The 21,893-nt window shown below is 38.2% G+C and overlaps 1 protein-coding gene across 11 annotated transcripts in view; it reads right to left on the reverse strand.

Annotated features, from left to right (window-relative positions):
* MITF (melanocyte inducing transcription factor) overlaps positions 1-21,893 on the reverse strand; it is a 228,836-nt gene that overhangs the window by 130,796 nt on the left and 76,147 nt on the right. The window contains exon 1 of one of the 11 annotated variants that reach the window (XM_024982418.2): positions 10,525-11,863. The exons of 8 other annotated variants lie outside the window; for them this stretch is intronic. The gene's annotated coding sequence lies outside the window, so the exon portion shown is untranslated. Of the gene's footprint in view, positions 1-956; positions 9,109-10,524; positions 11,864-21,893 lie in introns of those variants that run through there. 2 more of the 11 variants (XM_059879466.1, XM_059879465.1) reach the window with 2 other exon arrangements.

Consider the following 21,893-nt stretch of genomic DNA (forward strand, 5'->3'; position numbering starts at 1 on the left):
AGGCTCATCGGTACCCTCCTCCATTTAGAGAGCTATTCAGACCCCATCATTCACCACAGTGTCCTGCTGCTGCTGCTGCTCCTAAAGAGATACAAAAAAGATAAAGTCCTTAACTGTGCTAGATACCGGAAGAAAAAAAAAAAAAGGCAGCCACAAAATGAAAACTGCCTTTTAAAAGTAGCTACGGTTAAACATTAAAAAAAAAAAAAAGGAAAAATCACATGCTTTTGCTCCCCATACTACAGCTAATGAAAAGGGGCATTTAGTATCTAGTGGGAAAAGCAATGTTTTATAATTTCACCAACAACTACTACAAAGCTCATTTGTAAGAGCTTGGCGAATCCTTACTTCTTCTAACCTCAAGAATCAAACCTTCTCTGAGGTCAGAATCCAGGGACTTATTCTAATGTTGAATGTTCTCCTGAGTCCCTTTAAAAGAAAAAAAAAAGGAAAAATGAACTTCACATTGACTGATGCATGACATTGTTTTAATCCAAAAAAAATGTGCAAGTCGAAACCATTATAACATGTCATAAAGCATCAGTAATAGCCACTCAGCAAGAACTAAACCATTTTTAAGGTCATAAACAGGCACATACAGCACGCTACGCTAATTTATTAGAAACATCCTCTTGAAAAGAAAGGGTCACTGAGGGCTCTGGTTCAATCACACTGCTCTCTACACGCCAGCCACAGAACTTACATATGACCTTTGCAATTCCCCTTGCAAATCCTTTCAGCACTCAAGACATTTCACTTTAAAAACTAGGGGGAGGTGAGGTAAAGCCATAAAAACCAGTAGCAGGAGCACCAGAATATGCTGGAATAAGATAAATGTCTTTCTCACAGAAAGACACACAGGCACTGTTAACAAACGCAATCCAGTGCAAAAGGCAACGAGTCGGCTCTCCTTGACCACGTATATTTTAAACTCAGAAAAGCAAAAGCAGACTTACCCTGGGAAGGCATCCTATAGGCTGACTCAGTAAAGTAGCCTGTCGACAAGCCAAAAACAGCTACAAACCCGGGCTCCAAAAACTCACGGGGTTTAATCCTCTCATCCACCTACTGACCCCTGCTAGTACGTATGCATCTGGCTTTTGTTGAAGCCACTTCTGCAAACGTACAGAGGATGAGTAATCGTTCAGACTTCGTAAAACATGCCAAACCCATCACTAATAACAGTAGTTTCATTTACTCATCACATTTTTGAGTGCCTTGATTTTATTTTTTTAAGCAAAATTAGCGTTTTTGCTGATGTAAATTCTCTGTCACTAGATCATGCACACATTATCCAAAAGGCAACAGGCTGCGTGATGTGTGCATAACGTTTTCTGGGTCCCTGTCAGCAGAGAGAAATGCTGAACTAATTTGTAAAGGCATAGTCTGTTTGATAAACTATCTTTTAACATGAATAATACCAATACTTTCCTAAATAAAACCTCCACCCAATTCTACTCTTTCATTGAAAAAGGCAATCACTTTATTATAATAATTAGAAATATTAAAGAAGAAGATACTCAAGCATAAATTCATCTTTCCCTGTCATCCCCATCCAATCCCTTATCTTAGAATTATGATTAACAATATTGAATGTATTTCAGAAATTTCTATATACACAGTACACATCTGTATACACACACACACACACAAACATTCTTCAGAATAACTCCTGGGGACTGATAAGTCTTGGATGTCAGAATTTTCTAGATTTCGTAACATATTAAAGTATATATAGAGTGTGATATCCCTAGAGAGATCAGGGCAACAGCTCATAATCAAATGTACTAACATTTCTGCCAGAAAACATGAATATTCAATTCAGTGAGATAATAAATACTATAAATAGCCTCATGTCATTTCAGGTCAGGTAATTCTTCTAAATGAGATTTAAAAAAAATCATTCAATACTCAGAAACTTTTGAATTTTGGAACTGTGGATAAAGGATTTCAGCACTATGGGTTTTCTTCCAGTTACCAAGTTTTGAAAATGTTTCTTTAACAAAAATGGCTCATGATAAGAAATGTTTAAAATGTTTATGAATAAAATTAAAGTCACATGTAAAAATCCCACCACACACAGAGAACTGAGCTTTAATTCACTCATACTGAGTGCCTTCTGGGAGTACAGACTCAATACTCTTAGCAACTGAACAATAACAATAACACACTAAAAAATTAAGGCAAACACAAATCCTATTTTCTTTTTAAAAAAATTTTACTGGAGTATAGTTGGTTTACAATGTTGTGTTACTTTCAGGCATATAGCAAAGTGAATCAGTTATACATATATTCACTCTTTTGTACATTCTTTTCCCATATAGGCCATTACAGATTATTAAGTAGAGTTCCCTGTGCTACACAGTAGGTTCTTATTAGTTATCTATTTTTATATATGTAGTATGTACATGTCAGTTCCATCTCCCAATTTATTCCCCCACTCCCCATCTCTTGGTAACCATAAGTCTGTTTCCTACATTCGTTCTTCTACTTGTTTTGTAAGAAAGTTCCATTTGGACCTGGGTTTTCTTTTAAGATTCTCTATATAAGCAATATCATGTAATATTTGTCTTTCTCTGACTTACTTCACTCAGTATGATAATCTCTAGGTCCATCCATGTTGCTGTAAATGGCATTATTTTGTTCTTTTTATTGCTGAGTAATATTCCATTGTATATACAGACCACATCTTCTTTATCCAATCCTTTGTTGATGGACATTTAGGTTGCTTCCGCGTCCTGGTTATTGTAAACAGTGCTGCAGCGAACACTGGGGTGCATGTATCTTTTTAAATTACGGTTTTCTCTAGGTATATGCCTAGGAATAGGATTGCTGGGTCATGTGGTGGCTCTACTTTTTGCTTTTTAAGGCAGCTCCATACTGTTCTCCATAGTGATTGGTATCAATTTACATTCCCACCAACCCTGTAGAAGGGTTCCCTTTTATTATTTTTTTTTAAATAGTAATATCTATCTTGAAAAAATTTTCCTGAAAAAGATATGAACTCTTTCATTTGCTCATTCATTGACTCAAACATTTATTTGAGCTTCTATTATAACCACAAACTGTGCTAAATACCAAGTACTTTGGTGGCCAAATGTAGCATATAAAACTACCAGACATCAGATTAAATCTGAGTTTCAAATAAACCATACATATTTCAGTATAGCATGTCCCACATTTGAGACATGCATTTTTACAGATATAGTTTTTAAGTATTTGAGATATACTCACGCTTTTTATATGTTCCATATTTGGACAGATTTATATTAAAATATTACTCATTTTGATCTGAAACTCAAATTTTACTGGATATATGTCATGCACATGAAAGAGGCAGAGCCCTTGTCATCATGAACCCTCAGTCTAGCACTCAGGAGTGGAGGAAGGCAGGTGGACAGGTAATAAATAGGCAAACAACTACACACAGAGTGTAAATAGAAAAAAAGGGCTATGGAGGTGATAAGTTGAGCAATTAAGATGGAAATGGCTTCCCTGGTGGCTCAGTGGTAAAGATTCTGCCTGCTAAGGCAAGAGATGAGGGTTTGATCTCCAGGTCGGGAAGATTTCCTGGAGAAGGAAATGGCAACCCAAGCCAGTATTGTTGCCTAAGAAATCCCTTGGACAGAGGATCCTGGCAGGCTACAGTCTATGGGGTCATAAAAGACTCAGACATGACTTAGCAACTAAAGATCAACTACAAGAAGGAAATAAAGAAGAACATGTATTTAAATACAGAGTTCTTTTTTTTTTTTTTTAAATAGAGTTCTTAAGGAAAGGCTTGTCTAGGAAGCAAACTGAAGAAAGATCATGCTGAAGGAAATAACCTCATCGTAGTAGAGCAGTTTGCATAAGACTATGCCCGGTAGATGCTCAATAACTGCTCATTTATTCCTTGGCAGTGTCAGAACTTCATCTCCTGACTCACCCTTGTCTGGCCCTATGCCTTGAGATTAAGAGAGATAGTTAGAAAAGGTATATATTGACAGGGCTTCCCTGGTGGTTCAGACGCCACCAGAATCTGGTGCAATGTGGAACAGCCGGGTCCAATCCCTAGGTCAGGAAGATTCCGTGGAGAAGGAAATGGCAAGCCACACCAGTATTCTTGCTTAAAGAAATCCCATGGACAGAGGAGCCTGGCAGGCTACAGTCCATGGGTTCACAAAGAATCAGACACCACTGAGCGAATAACACTTTCACTTTCACACATATGTTGACCACCAACGGTTTCCTCCTTCAGAAAGTCTGGCAGCCACCATCTGTCTGCAAGCTCACGAGAGGTCCAGAGCCAGGACATCCCAGGACAGCCCTCTTGAATGCCTGATCCACAGAAACCATGGCAGATAATGAGATGATAGTTATTATTTTCAACCACTATGTTTTACTATGATTTGTTATACAGCAATAGTAACCAAGTGTTAGCAAGAATGGGGGCCACTCAGAACTCTCAGCCCCTGATGGTAGAAATATAAGTTGGGGCAACTGCCCTGGGAGGGTATTGGTGGTACCTAAGAAAGCAGACATACACACACCCAGAGCGCCACCCCCTCTTGCACTCCCAATGTCACTGCTACACTTTTGGGTCTCACCATTTCCCACAATACAGCCCCTTCCTCCCTTCTCTGCTGGATTTGCAACATCCCCACCACCAGTTATATACACAATCCCCAGACTGATATTCCTAAAGCTCGCCTTTCATCATGCCCATCTGCAGCTACAAAAGTCTTCCATAGATAAACTTAATAAACATTTGCTGGTTGATTACTTGTAAGAATCGAATCTAGGGAGTTTTATTAACTTGGCATTGAGGATGAAAAGACAGAATGCAAATAACCCAGGCATTCAGAGTTTACAAGGCAGCTCCTTGAAATGCCCTCCAAAAGAAAGAAAAAAAAAAGAAACCATTGCCAGAAATTCCAACTGTTGTGAAATACTTATGTGGAAATACATCTCAAGGACCTACTGCTATCCATTCAAAAAGAATGTCACCAAAAAAAGACTGAGTACTGTTATCATGGTGACAACCAAGATCAGATTTGCATAGCGAAGAATAAATTTCAAACCTGAAAGTTCTTCCATCACATGGAAAGTGTAGACAAACAGTGCATAGAAAATGAAGAGGAAGAAAAAGAAAAAAAGGAAGAGAAGGGAGGACAACCTTTACCTTCTCCAGAACGTTCTGTTAATGTTCTGCTCTTTGATGATTGTCTGGGACTGCATCATTAGTGGTGGTAACAATGGAAAGGAAAAACATAATAACTTTAAGAACCGTCATTTACTTTTGTGCCTGCCACATGCAGACATTAGGCTGAGCCTTAATATACTTATACTGTTATCAGAATTAATGCAATTATTATTATTATTATTATTCCCATTATACAGATGAAGAAACTGAGGTACAGAGATTGCTGGCCTCTCCAGCTTGTCTAAGGTCTTAACCATGAACACTTGGAGGCTCCAGCATAAAGTAAGATTCAGCAACCAGTGAAAATCAGTAAGAAAAAGATGAAACTGCCTCATGGGAATAACTGACACATGGAAAGAAAAATAAAATATTGAAAACACTGAAAGTTAATATATGGCAACATAAGAACTGAGATTCATGAAACCACAACCAACAGGATTGAAATACACATAGAGCAACACAAGGAATCTCAGTTAAACTGGCAGAATTGAAACTCCATGTTGTATACTTGGAAAGGAAGAATCAGATCCCATATTTATTCATTAAATTATTCAATGTATATCAAATATACACTGAACATATACTATGTGTTAGATACTGTTTGAAGCACTGGGGATACAACAGTGAAAGAAAGAAAGAAAGTGAAGTCGTTCAGTCGTGTCCGACTCTTTGGGACCCCATGAACTGCATGGATATGAGTTGGACTATAAAGAAAAGCTGAGCGCCGAAGAATTGATGCCTTTGAACTGTACTGTTGGAGAAGACTCTTGAGAGTCCCTTGGACTGCAAGGAGATCCAACCAGTCCATCCTAAAGGAGATCAGTCCTGGGTGTTCATTGAAAGGACTGATGTTGAAGCTGAAACTCCAATACTTTGGCCACCTGATGCAAAGAGCTGACTCATTTGATAAGACCCTGATGCTGGGAAAGATTGAGGACAGGAAGAGAAGGGGACAACAGAGGATAAAATGGTTGGATGGCATCACCGATTCAATGGACATGAGTTTGGGTAAAATCTGGAAGTTGGTGATTGACAGGGAGGCCTGGCATGCTGCAGTTTACGGGGCCACAAAGAGTCAGACACAACTGAGTGACTGAACTGAATTGAACTGAACTGTAGCCTACCAGGCTCCTCTGTCCATGGGATTTTCCAGGCAAGAGTACTAGAGTGGGTTGCTGTTTCCTTCTCCAGGGGATCTTCCCAACCCAGGTATCGAACCTGGGTCTCCTGCACTGTAGACAGATGTTTTACCATCTGAGCCACCAGGGAAGTCACTATACAACAGTGAACAAGGAGACAAAAGTTTCTACTTCTGTGCAACATTTGGGTGAGAAAGGGCATATGGGCAATAAAGTTAGTAAATAACGAAGTCATCTAAGATACTAAAGACAGCAACATCTGTTAAAGACAGCAACTTCCAGGATAAAAATAAAGCACTAAGGACCAAGATAGGGACAGGAGAGGGACGTTATTTTGAACAGTAGCCAGGGTAAGCCCAGAGTGTAACAATAGGGCAAAAGCTTAAAGGAGGAGAGGAGATGAGCTCTGTGGATGGTTGGAGGTCAAGCATCCCAGGTGGGGCCAGGCCTGGCACACTGGAGCCTCAGTGAGGAGGCAGGTCTAGTCGCTGCAGGAAAAGACTAAGGGAGAAAAGAAGAGACACAACCAGATGAAGTAACAGGATCCAAACTGCAAAAGGCTCTTGGCCACTGGATATCCGTGATTCTTCAGCTTTGAGGGTCATGAATTATTTGTATAAGCTGAGGAAAGCTAGAAGACCTCATCCCAAGAAGTGCACATACCCTAATTGCCTGTCCTAATTTCAGAAAGCTGACATCTCTGTCTTAGACTCCCAGGATCTGAACAACATCCTACAGGAGATCGTAGTTCCTGAAACAAAGAAACAGCTTGGAACAAACTCTATATTTAATGACATCCCAAAGGCAGACAGCATTTCAGGACAATGGACACCAAGGTTCCTCCAGGCTCTGAGGCTTTGCTTGTTCCATTATCCTCAACAATTTGGGGAGGTCATGCTCAAGCACCAAGAGCCCTGAGAGAAGCCAACTACATGTGTTCCCTGGGGACTTTTCGTTAGTCACAGGGTTCAAACACAAAACTACATCAATAGTGACCTTAATATCCATAGAGTAGAGGAATGCATGCAGTCATAGCCCAAGGGGAACTGGGTGCACTTGGACACAATCAACCGTCTTGCAGTTCATACGTGTGTGTGTGTGTACACAAATGTGTACACATATACTGATATATTCCAATTCTTTTATAGAAGCTAGAAGAGAAGAGAAATTGTTTTTTGTTTTGTTCCATTTTGTTTTGTTACTGATGAATTCCCAATGCTTAAAACAGTATCTGGTCCACAGTTAAATGCTCAATAAATAAAGAATGGCTGAATGAATGATCAAATTATTTATTTGCAAATAAGTCCAAAGCATTTATGTGAAAATAAATTTGCTAAGAAATAAATTATTTGCAAAGAAATAAATACTTCTTTGCAAATCACTCTAAGAAATCAGAGGCTCAAAACATTATAATTAAACAGACAGAACAGCTACATTGGAAATGTTAGGGGATATGGTTAACTAGGGATTAGAAAAGCTTGATGCAACAAGAGCGCAGTATTCCATGTCCTAAATCATGCCTATGTAAGAAAATATACAATGGAGAAAAGACAATCTCTTTAACAAGTGGTACTGGGGAAACTGGTTAATCACCTGTAAAAGAATGAACAGTTTCTAACACTTTACACAAAAATAAACTCAAAATGGATTAAAGATCTAACTGTAAGATCAGAAACTATAAAACTCCTAGAGGAAAACATAGGCAAAACACTCTGACATAAATCACAGCAAGCTCCTCCATGACCCACCTCCCAGAGTAACGGAAATAAAAGCAAAATAAACAAATGGGACCTAAGTAAACTTAGCTTTTGCACAATGAAGGAAACTATAAGCAAGGTGAAAAGACAGCCTTCAGAATGGGAGAAAATAATAGCAAACGAAGCAACTGACAAAGGATTAATCTCAAAAATATACAAGCAGCTCATGTAGCTCAATACCAGAAAAACAAACGACCCAATCAAAAAGTGGGAAAAAGACATAAACAGACATTTCTCCAAAGAAGACATACAGATGGCTAACAAACATATGAAAAGATGCTCAACATCACTCATTATCAGAGCAATGCAAATCAAAACTACAGTGAGGTACCATCTCACGCCAGTGAGAATGGCTACTATCAACAAGTCTACAAATAATAAATGCTGGAGAGGGTGCGGAGAGGTGGAGTGTTTCCACCTCTTACACTGTTGGTGGAAACACAAACTAGTACAGCCACCATGGAGAATAGTGTGGAGATTACTTAAAAAACTCTGCCATATGACCCAGCAATCCCACTGCTGGGCATACACAACGAGGAAACCAGAAGTGAAAGAGACACATGTACCCCAATGTTCATCGCAGCACTGCTTACAATAGCCAGGACAGGGAAGCAACCTAGATGCACATTGGAAGACTAATGGATAAGAAAGCTGTGGTACATACGCAATGTAATATTACTCAGCCATTAAAAAGAACACATTTGAATCAGTTCTAATGAGGTGGATGAAACTGGAGCCTATTATACAGAGTGAAGTAAGTCAGAAAGAAAAACACCAATACAGTATATTAACGCATTTATATGGAATTTAGAAAGATGGTAACGACGACCCTATATGCGAGACAGCCAAAGAGACAAAGATATAAAGAGCAGACTTTTGGACTCTGTGGGAGAAGGCGAGGGTGGGATGATATGAGAGAATAGCACTGAAACATGTATATTACCATATGTGAAATAGATGACCAGTCCAAGTTCGATGCATGAAACAGGGCACTCAAAGCCAGTGCACTGGGACAACCCTGAGGGATGGGATGGGGAGGAAGGGGGGAGGGGGGTTCAGGATGGGGGACATATGTATACCCGTGGCTGATTCATGTCAATGTATGGCAAAAACCACCACAATACTGTAAAGTAATCAGCTTCCAATTAAAATTAATTAATTAATTTTAAAAAGATTAGAAATTATACCACCTTTCTGCCTTGGTGGAAACCTCTCACGGACGTTTCTCACCATTTGCAATTTGTGGTTTGCATCACTTTATCTGTTTTTTTTTTTTTTTTTTTTTATTTCAAATCCAACACAGACCAATACTTTTGTAAACTACAATAAAATTGAATTCTAAAACAACTGAAAAACAAAAGAAACACACACACAAATACGCAAGCCCAAATCTGTATGAGAATCAAGAGACCTAAAATCACTCTCTCCAATTGCTATAAAGGTTTCTGAACACTCAATACCTGTTCACATCTCATTGATGACTGACAAGCAGTTCATGAACCACTCTAATCCATGGATCATACTTGCAGTAGCAAGACTCAGATCACAAAACACATAGATAGACATACATGTATGTTGGAGATTCCAGCATTCAATTCAGATGCTAATAATGCATTTGCTTTTCAGCTGATAGAGAAAAATAGTGTTCTGCTTCTTAATACATTTCTGTCAGATACTTATTTCAACTATCTAGGAATAAAATTAACAAGTCCATAATGCTCATAATATCAAACTCCAAGAATACATTAAAATGCTGACTACACTTCACTTAAAATTATCCCAAGATTTAAGCACAAAAATTAGAAACAGATTGTTCATTTTATAATAGATCCTACATTATGTAGAATGATTATAATGAGATGTGTTTCGTGTAAATAAGATGGTGATTTTATATTAATCCATTTATAAAATATGGTCTTTATATATTTATCTTCTATATTTATACCTGCAGCTTTACAGAAACATATTTATTGTCCAAACTAGTATCAAGAGGTTTTTAAAATGCTACTAAAATGATACACAAAACATTTGGCCAAAAAAACACTGGGCCACAAATGTTTTCCTTTACCTATTCTAAGCTTGTTAACATTACCTATTTGAAAATTATCATATATACATATAATCTAAATAAAATAAGATTAAATATAATTTATAAACAAAACTGATGTATGACACTCCTAAGAAGTAAACAGGCTGTCCTTTTCTGTTTTCATTAAAATAGCTTAAGACTGAGGAGGGATACTAGCCAATCTTCTTAAATTATCCTTTGTCTAAAAATACGACCTTTGAAACTATATAAACATAATCCTGAAATTTCTCGTCATTCACAAAGCTTCCTTAAATCAGGATGAGTTAATGATTTTCACCAAAGTGCAACTAAACATTGGATTAGTGCATTCCAGAGGAAATCCTACTTGAGGCTAAACACAAAGTCAGTACTCACTGAAGTGGCACCCAGGAGTAGACTCCACCTTTGGGCCAATTATAAATGAAGGCGGGAACAATCCTGATGGTACTCCTAACAGAAATTTTCCAGAGGTGGGATTCAAGACAGTTGCCTTCAAGTTCCACAGTGCTTCTATCATATCATCTGGCAGGAGGAGTAAATGGTTATTGAATTACAGAAGGAAACTGTGATTCCTCATTTCTTACAGGTCACTGAGGCTCAGGCATACAAACCTTTTATTGCATGGATTTTGCATCTTTGGGCAAAGCAAAAAAAAAAAGCAAATGTTATTCTAATGGTGAGCCTACATGGCAAAAACTGAGACGATAACTCAAGAATGAAATCTGCTAAAAACTTTTCTTCAATCCCTGCCCCTACACCTGGATTATAACAGGCAGGCAATGAATATAGCATGGAGAAAGGAAGAGAGAAGATAAAGATGCAAAACAAACAAGTACAAGCTCTGAAAAACATGAAAACATGATGCACAAGCAACAGAATGCAGACAGTGAATTATCTTGATGCTTTGTTACAATTTAAAAAACATTAACTTGAAAAATACTAACAACTTCTATTCTTTGAGAGCTTATTATATATCAAGTACTGTGCAAAGCATCCATCATTTCAAACAATTTTTCCAAAATTCTGAAACACTAGTCATGATGCTCATTGCAAATAAGGAGACAGGCTTAAGGATGTAAATAACTTGACTAGGATCAAAGTTAGTATGTTTGTCTAATTTCAAGCTTTTGCCCTAAACCTCACACTTCTCTATCTTCTAATGTCAAAACATTAAAAAATAATAATGAAGACAAATGTTCATACTTGTAAATGCCCCAAACTAAAAAACTCCCTAAATGCCCATCAACAGGAGAATGGGTAAATCCCCCCCAAAAAAATGTATTTGAAGGAATACCATATAATCATGAAAAAACCAACTCTACCCACAGTAGCCCAGATGAATTTCTCAAACATAATCATGATGAATAAAGGCCAGGCACAGGCAAGTGCCTAAATATGACTGAATCCATTTCTATAAAGCACAAAACTGGCAAAGTTAATCTATGCAGTTATGAATCAGGGTGGTAGCTACTGTAGGGTGGGGTGATGACTAAAGAGTACAGGAAGGGAGCATCAAGTGCAGATATCACCTGATTAATTGATCTGAGAGCTGGATAACAGGAGTTCAATTTACCAAAAAAAAGCCATCATTCTATACACTTAAAGTAAGTATGCTTTTCTCTACATACATTACACTTCAATAAAATACTTTTTATCAAAAGAAGATGCACCTCCTTAAGGCATTTTCTACTTTATCTTTTTAATGTATTTAGACTCAAATATTCTTTAATAAAGCACTCTATATTTTCCCATGCTTTAGAAATCTTAAGTACAAATATAAGAAAATAAATCATTTGAAGAATGATATAATACCATCTATAGCAACATGGATGAAGCTAGAGATTATCATATTAAGTGAAATAAATCAGACAAATATCACATATCACTTAGATGCAGAATCTAAAAATAAATGCTACACATGAATTTATTTACAAAAAAGGAATAGACTCACAGACACAGAAAACAAACAGATGGTTACCAAAGGGAATAGAGGAGGGAGAGGAGAAGATAAATCTGGAATGTAGGATTAACATACACACACTACTGTATATATGAAACAGATAAACAACAAGCACCTACTATATAGCACAGGGAACTATATTCAGTATTTTACTAACCCATTAGTGGAAAATAACGTGAATGTATATGTATGTGTGTGTATATATATATATATAACTGAATCACTTTGCAGTACACTTGAAATGAATGCAACATTGTAAATTAACTGTACTTCAATTATAAAGTAATTATAAAAAAGAAAAATCATTAGAGATTTGAACATAAATAAATTGGAGTTGGGGGGAAACAACTGACTAGAAGTTAAAGAAAAATCTGTCTTGGTGTATTCCCCTGCTGTCTCAGTGCACACTCTTGAGAGGAAGGCATTTAACCTCACCAGTGACCAGCTTCCTCATCCAAAAATGGAAGAAATCCCAATAATCTTCAATGGCACCTCATTCTAGTCCTCTTTTTTTTTTTTCCTGAACTCTACTCTTGCTCGTATCACACTGATGCAGCATTCACACAGAAAACGGGAACCGCTTGCAACCCTATCACATGATACAAGGGTAGAAGGAAGCAGACTTGACACATACATTTAATCAACCTCTGATTATCCATGTAGATATTACAGCCCTGCAGACACTCCCCAGGAACTGAATTAAACCACTCACCACTGGGTCCCACAGCAGCCTTGTTCACATATCCTGAAGCTCCCACACAAAGCAGAATGGTCAGTAGGTCCAACAAAGCCTTGCGTGGATTTTTAACTCTAGGATCATCAGCACCCTACGGTCCACAGGGTCGCAAAGAGTTGGACACCACTGAGCACGCATGCAGGCACACACATTGGCACCACCAGCCTTCACTTTTACCACAGATACTTGCAGACTTTCAGTTTTTCCTAAGATTTGGCCATTCAGTCAGAAGAACACAGAGAAATTAACAATTGCTTATAACATTCAGATTTCATGCTCCTTTGTACAAATTCATTAGATTCTCCTACCTACCTGCTTCATGCAATACAAGAACGAAACCTAATTCTGATGAACACTGTATTAGCCAGGATCCAATCAGGAGACAGAAACCAGAAAAATGTGAATGAAGAAAGGAATTATTAACTATCACAGAGAATTAGCTAATAAGAAGTAAACTCTAATATAGGAATAGCAGACATAAGGAGCCGCCACGACCCTTAGGGCTCAGGGTCCTCCTCCCCAGGGCTGAGATCCAGGAGCTCTCTGCATGGGAGGGAATTCACTGTGTCCAGCACTTACTGGACTCCATCCTCTGGAGTCCCTGGGAAGGCTCTTCACAGAGAGGTGGCCCACCAGAGACACTGGTGAGCAGACACACCTGCTGCAGAAAGGAAAACTCCTTCCCCTTGCAACGTCTCTCCAGCGCCCTCTCCTGACAAAGCTTAACATCATGCCAACTGGCAAAAGAAAAACATCTAGAGTCCAGAACCATTTTCACACAGCAGGCAATAAAGGGTGAAAGTCGACCTCATAGACAATAAACTGATAACCAGAACACATCCTATAGCAAGCAATTGCAGTAAGTTCTAATAACCCAACACGCTCCATGCAAGCCACAGGTGCTAACTTCATCCTATAAGAACTGCCACACTGAGGAAACCCGAAGGGAAAGAGACACATGTACCCCAATGTTCATCGCAGCACTGTTTATAATAGCCAGGACATAGAAGCAACCTAGATGTCCATCAGCAGATGAATGGATAAGAAAGCTGTGGTACATATACACAATGGAGTATTACTCAGCCATTAAAAAGAATACATTTGAATCAGTTCTAATGAGGTAGATGAAACTGGAGCCTATTATACAGAGTGAAGTAAGCCAGAAAGAAAAACACCAATACAGTATACTAACGCATATATATGGAATTTAGAAAGATGGTAACAATAACCCTGTGTACGAGACACCAAAAGAGACACTGATGTATAGATCAGTCTTATGGACTCTGTGGGAGAGGGAGAGGGTGGGGAGATTTGGGAGAATGGCATTGAAACATGTATAATATCATGTATGAAAAGAGTCGCCAGTCCAGGTTTAATGCACGATACTGGATGCTTGGGGCTGGTGCACTGGGACAACCCAGAGGGAGGGTATGGGGAGGCAGGAGGGAGGAGGGTTCAGGATGGGGAACACAGGTATACCTGTGGCGGATTCATTTCGATATTTGGCAAAACTAATACAATATTGTAAAGTTTAAAAATAAAATAAAATTAAAAAAAAAAAAAAAAGAACTGCCCTGGCTAAAGGTGACAAAACTGATGTGGAGGAAGGAAAATTCTTTGTCAAGAGGCAAACAAATCTGACAACAGCAGGATAACAGAACTACTTCCACATCAGGTGCAGGGTTCTTGTCTCCTGGGATACTTCCAAACTGTCCTTTTTTTTTTCTTTTTTACTGTATACTGAGCTTGTCTCAAATCATTTTTTAGATAGTCCTTAGCCTGGCACAGTTTTGATAATACCAGTCTTCTGACAAATGATGACAGACTGTGAATATCAAATCACTCACTGAGCCATAAATAATGTTGCTCATATTTTTGACCTTTGCTTAGCCATTCACACGAACGTGGTAACTGTTCTGTAATACGATAATTTCAGGCCTGTGTTTGTGTGTCACTCATGGCCTTTTGTCCAAGCTCTGGTCATTTTGCCAACCAAAATGCAAAGCTGGAGTGCATCTCTGGAACTAGAAAAAAAATCATATTCATATCCTCAGAGTACAGGATTAATGATCAGTAGTATCACGAATGATTCCAACCACAGGAAAGACTCAAAATAAAGGAAATGAGCAAACACGGGCCAATAACTCACTTTGGTACAGATCACAACATGCAGGCTTTTGAGAGAACATCAGATCTGGAGAAAGACCCTGATGCTAACAGAAATAAAATAATCATAATCCATATTTCCAGAAGAGGGGGGTAAAAAAGCATGTAAGACTAAGGTTCAAAACAGAACTGTATGGAGCATACCAGCAACTAACCTTAAGTAGGAGGGTGTAGAAAAGCTGACTGAAAAAGTAGAATGAAAATAAATATTCCCTGTGAACATCAACCTAATTTAGGACTCAATAAGCCTGAGCTGAATAATCAATTTCAATTGGGGCAAAAAGAGCCTTTGGAAAAGAAATAAAACAGACTAGTAAGGAAATCACAGGGACAAGCAAAGAATGTTTTATCTTGGTGGGTGGGGGGTGAATTCAAAATCTGGGAAATAACAGAAATAACTTAGTCACCGTTTTGCAGCACAGTCTGGGGAAGGAAAAACAGAGGCTGAGACACATGGGAGCTGCTCTGTTGCTCTCTACCTCACTTAGCTGTTTTCTCTTCCTGGGATTCACTTGTCCAGTTTCTAATTTCCATTAGATTTGGTTAGGTTTGGTCTTTTTTTCTCCATAGGAAGGTAAGCTCTGTGAAGGTAGAAATGTCTCTTTTTTTAAACTTTATTTCCCCAGTATCTAGGACAGTGCTAGGAATGGAACAAATACTCAAGAAATACGTTGGATGAACTCACAAAACCCAAGAAAGGAATTTTTATATTGGGTTTTGATTGATTTTATATATATATATATATAATTTGATTGATTATATATTCAGTATCAAGTGTTACAGAGTAAACACATTCTAAACCAGGGTCACTAGTAATTTTAGGCTTCGTATTGCATGTTTTTTTGTTTTGTTTTACCTTCAGTGGTTGAGAACAAGTATTCACTGTGAAAACCATTCTTAGTTCCATAGCTAATACAAACACACACACACGATCAAAGCAATCTGGCTTGTACTTCTGCTTTCATGGATACGTTTTTTTTTTTTCTTTCCTATTCTAAATAGAGAATTCAGGAGCTAATATTAGTCTTGCTGCTACCTATTTACACTTTTTTCTAATTTTTTCAATCTAATTTGATCCTGTTGAAGGAAAACAATAAATTCAAGGGCCTGAAAAAATAAAATGCAAAGTGAGCAAGTTCAGGACAGCAAGAGAGAAGCCACCTTAAGTCCAAGTATATGGTTCCTGCTGTCTCTCCTTGTTTCCCATATGTCCTACCCCCGAGATTTTAAGTTTCAGCAACCTCATTAATTTGTCAAGCTTTATGACTCAAGCTTAGGGGGTGGGGGAGAGGGCAGTGACCCATGAAACAAAGACTTCAATGTCTCCAGAAGCTGAGAAAATTCCAGCATTGTCAGGGCAGATACTATTTATAATCCAGTTAAAGTGTACGCTCCTAAATGCATTTTCTACGGCGAATATCCGACCCACACTTCTGAATTCCTGGCTTCCTCAATGGTGAAGAAGGCAAGCAGCTAAAACTCTGAGGACTGAGAAGGGGGAAAAGTGAACTCCTCGCTCTTACTATTTTATAACATCCAGCATCATGTGACAGAATTAAAAGGTTCCTGTTTTTGACTCACCTTTGACAAGAAAGTGCCTCATTGCTATGAGCTTTGAGCTTAAGTTACTGGAAACATGTAGGGTTGGAAAATATCCTACAATGCACACTTTAGGAGAGAAAAAAAAAGTTATGGAAAACTCCATTTAACTTTTTTCCAGAAAAATGCACCCACATAGGAATAGATGCCAAGCTACCTTATTGAATGTGTATACATGTGGCCCCTCATCGTGCACATACTCTACGTTAACACTTCTCTATGGCTCAAGAGTAGGGCTCTTCGGAAAAGGGGGTATCTTGCCCTGCTGCTGTCCAAGGGGCGGGTGCTAGGCAGCCCGGCGTTGCTGCAGGGGCTCTGCAGTGATTGATGACGACGGACTCTGCAAGCCCTGCACATTACCTCCACTCCACTCATGGATCCCAACCAAATTAATTTTCTCCTGTGCCAATTCCATCACATCCCTTGGGTTTACAAAGAAGTTTTTACCAGGCCATCAGAACCCAAAAGGGAATGAACATTTTCGTCCTGGCAGGAACTTAAAATAGAGCTTAAAAATAAAACAATGGGAATGAATTTTTAGCTCTGCAAAGCTCTTAGTCTCTAGAAATTTCTTGTACAACTGAAAAAAAAAAAAATCCTACTCCTGCTTTTACTGCTCCATTTAAACTGCAAGTTATGAAGAAACTAATGTAGAAAGTCCAAGGTTTTCATTCCAGATCTGAACTGACATATATCAAACTAAACAGTCATGTCAAAGTATAAGTGGAACCAAGTTTCATGTACATCCCTAGTTAAGAGTCTAGCCCAAACAGTACTGCCAAACAGAAATATAAAGTGAGCCACATACGTAAATTAAAATTTTCTAGTCACCGTATTTTTTAAAAAATGAAGCAGATGAAATTAATTTTATCTTATTTCACCTAGTGTACCCCAAAGAGTATTTCAACATCAATTAAAAATATAAATTATTACTGTGATATTTTACATGTTTTTATGTTTTTGTTTACAAAAACAGGTGTGAATTTTATACTTGGAGAACGCCTCAGCTTGAAATAGTCACATGTCAAGTGCTCAAGAGTCATGTGTGGCCTGGGCTACCATATTGGACAACAGAGCTCTAAAGGCTTCTCTTATGTTTCATTAAGTTCACTCTTCCAATCCAGAAAGTTCTAATTGCAACAACAAAGCTATCATTGGCAGGAGAAGATATTCTGAGCAGTGTTTCAACTTCTTGGACAAGTTCACACGTGGGCTTCACTCTGACACGTCCACACTTGGGGCCATCTGTTACAATGGAACGATGCCCACGAGAAAGAGGTTACCAGCTTCTAGAATCAGACATGCAACCACAGCAAGAAGATTCTCCTAGCTTAAGCAAGTTCCAAATCCTGAACTTCTGAACTTCATTTTTCCCAGGTGCTGCATCTGGACATTTAGCAGGGCTTAAATTAGTACCATTTTTGAGATACTGTCTTTGAAAGAGAGGAGGGAAAAAAAAAAAAAACAGGCTGAATTTTTTTTAGGATGGGTCTTTGAAGAAGAAGGTTAAAGGAAACACAAGCTAACATTGGAAGAGGCACTGTGCCCTTCATATGCCATTTTTTTAAAAAAACAAATCAAGGCTTAAAAAGTCCCTTCGGTATGAACTGTTTATTCCCATCATACCTTCAACTGAACAACGGTAGTCACGTTTCTGAGAACACTGCAGTCTTCTGATGTACATATGTATATATCTATTTCTTCTTGAAGGTGAATCTTACTGAAATTTTAATCTATTAATATCACAGGATTAGAAACACAAAGCTGATGAATGCTGATTTTCATTTGAAACACTCACTCTTCTTTGATTTTTTTTCCCAAACCATGTGCTAGTTGTTAGAAAATTTTAAAATCAATTTTTAAAAGAAAATTAGCCTATTTTAATGCCCACAGATTCTAATATTACTTCTCTGACTTTAAAATATAACTTTGACTCTAAATGCTCTTAATATTTTATGAAAATAGTCATAAAATATTCACAAATACTTTATTAAAATGCAGTATTTTCCATTAAAGAACTTAAATATCTAGTGAGAATAAGAAAGCCAAAAGCTCAAACTGTACTTCATTGATGTATTCACTCAACAAATATTTATTTAGTGGCTACGTTACACCCGACACTACATACATACTACACAGGTGCTGGAAAAGGAAAACAAACATGGTCTCTCCTTAGTGGAGCTTAAAATCTAAGCTGGAAGATGAATAAGTAAGTAGTAACAGTCAGAATGTGAGCATTAATATTGGGGAATTATAGAAAGCAGAGAGATAAGGAGAAAGAGAGAGACGGAAGGACAGAGGGAGGGAGGCAAGAAATTAAAGACGATAGACAGATAGATAGCAGATAGATGTGTGTGCATGCTCAATCGCTAAGTCGTGTCTGACTCTTTGCAACCCCATAGACTGTAACCCACCAGGATCCTCTGTCCATGGGATTCTCCAGGCAAGAATACTGGAATGGGTTGCCACACCCTCTTCCAGGGGATCGTCCCGACCCAGGAATCGAACCTGCATCTCCTGAGTCTCCTGAATTGCAGGCACATTCTTTACCATTGAGCCATTAGGGAAACCCAAATGGACAGATACATAGGTACATACACACATACATACATAAAGACCTGAGGCATGTATAAGGGAGTCAGCCAAAAAAAAAAAACTGAGAGAAACAGAGAGGGAGTTACAGATGAAGGGGGAAATTAAGTGGAAACACCTAGAATGAAAGCCAGGGAATGAACAGGAAATCTAAGAGGTAACAAAAAAAAGAAGAAGAAGAAGAAAAAAAAACAAGCAAAAGGTGGCTGGATGGCAAAAAAAAAAAAAGTAGATGATGTTTAGGAGAAGCAATGGAGTTGGATGGAGAAGGGAATGGCAACCCACTCCAGTATTCTTGCCTGGAGAATTCCATGGACAGAGAAGCCTGGCAGGCTACAGTCCATGGGGTTGCAAAGAGTCAGACATGACTGAAGCACACAGGCACTCATGGAGTTGGGGGGCTTCATACGTCCCTTTAAGTTGCACAGACTATGTCCTAGCAGTGAGACACCAACTCGGAGTCTGAAGATTCAGACAGCTCAGAGGAGAGGAGATTAGATGGAGCACATGGACTGGTCCAGGACTGAGTCCCTGCACTCCGATATCCAAAATTCACACTGAGGTAGACCTACCTAACAAACGGTATCCTAACAATAACTTCCACAAATATATATACAGATGGAGCAATATTTCTGGCCTCAAAGCCTAACCTTATATTCTGCAACTGTCCCGTAGTAAGACAATATCTAATTTTGTAATCATATTCCTGGAAACATTCCCCAAAGTCTTGATAAAACATGAACTAAGACACTGAAGCAGAATTTTAGTTCCAACTTGAACATTGTTGTTATTATATTTGTTTTTAAGATAAGTATCGAACAAAGACTGTAACAAATTCCAGTGTAAGCACCATTCAGATCTTTAGATGTTATTCCAATATCTGATTTGATTCTTGTCAGAAACAAAGCATCAAGGATTCAATTCAAGGCTTTTTTCTACCCCTGTTCTCCCTCACACCCATTTCTCTCCTTAGAAAGAAAGTGCTTTCTTGAAACTGTTTTTTTTTTCAGCGTTTTCATGCGCGCGCGCGCACACACACACACACACACACACTCAAACACACACATACTCACACACACACACAAACCCACATTCATTATAAATACATGGCAATGTTCTGCCCATATTTTAAAACTTGACCTAAGTGAGACCTATCTTACCCATCATACTGCACTTTGTGTGTTTAATTCTATCGTTTTTTAAACAAGCATGTCAAGATTATGTGAAGGGGTAAGACAGGTTTTTAAAATTATGAATCATATCAGCTGTACCAAATGAAGACAAATATAATAAACACACCTTATCACACAGCCTAAGAAATAAAACCTTAAAGATATAATCAGGTTAAAAAAAAGATGTAATCAGATTAATTCTCAAAGCCATTTTGCAGAGTCTTCAGGCATTCTGCATCCCTATATGAGTAGTTTCAGAACAAGCATCAACTCATGTGACTACCACAGCTAGAAATCATTAATGCATTTTTCTGTAACTTCTCTGACAGTTCTGCAAGCAGAGGGATGGAAAACGTCCATGTTCTCCTTGATCCTATCACACTTCAGGGACAATTAACTGCCACAAGAAACTCAGTACCTCGACTTTCTAACCTAATGGCATTTTCTTCCCATGTAACACCCTCACTTAATGGCGCAAATACAGCCGAATCCCACTACCATCACTATAACCACTGTCGTAGAATGAGCTTTAACATGTGTCAGGAGCTATGCTAAGCATTTTACTTGTACTACCAAAAATAATGCTCATAAAACCCTGTGACTTAGATACGACTATGTCTATTCTGCAGATAAGGCAACCAAGTCAGAGAGATGTTAACAAGTTGCCAAAGATCAAAAGATAGTAAAAGCTGGAGACTAAATTTGACATCTACATCAACTCCTGATCTTAACTATTACATAAAAACTACATTAGAAAAAAGTTCATTTTCAATCATGCAGAGGAACTAGTACTACATTATCTCTCCCATTGTAATTAACTAGAAAATTAGACAAAATATATGAAACAACAGTTTTCAGTCATTAAACAATAAGCAATTTGGGACTGTGATTACTGAAGGAAGAGGAAAAAATGAGATGAGCAATATAACCACCTAAGAGTTCTACCTAGAAGTACTTTCCAGACTGTGAGACAGAGAGGGGCAGCCTAGGCAGAGCAGAGCCTCGGTGAGCTGAGAAGGAAAGTTTGGAATTTGGGGAGAATGAGGTAGAATATGTAGGACAGAGTAAAGGAAAGGAAGGAGCTATGCAATAATAATAATAAGCCTAGAAAATGTCCTTATAGATCTCCTTGAGTCTTTAGTTAATACACAAATGCAGAGAGTCAAACTCTGTAGGGCTGAGCAAAGACTAGCTACCAAAATATGACTACAAGGAAAAAAACATCTACTGGGAAGCTATAAGCAAAACAGCTTTCAGAGCTCACAAAGGACTGGGAAACAATCAAGATCCAACCTGCCTGAGTGGAAAAACTTCATTCAACACCTGCTTTATTCAGCAGAGACTTCATTCTGAAGAATAAACAAGGCCTACAGGAAGTCTACGCAAGATCCAGTCTCACAAAAAAATTAAAACAACATCAAAAGAATCAAGCTGATCCTTGAGTAAATTAAGGTGACAAAATCTAGAGATACAAAAGTGTAATACTCACAATGGCTATCATCAAATAAAATATTACTAG

Source organism: Bos taurus, chromosome 22 (assembly GCF_002263795.3).
Source record: "Bos taurus isolate L1 Dominette 01449 registration number 42190680 breed Hereford chromosome 22, ARS-UCD2.0, whole genome shotgun sequence".
Taxonomy (NCBI): Eukaryota; Metazoa; Chordata; class Mammalia; order Artiodactyla; family Bovidae; genus Bos; species Bos taurus.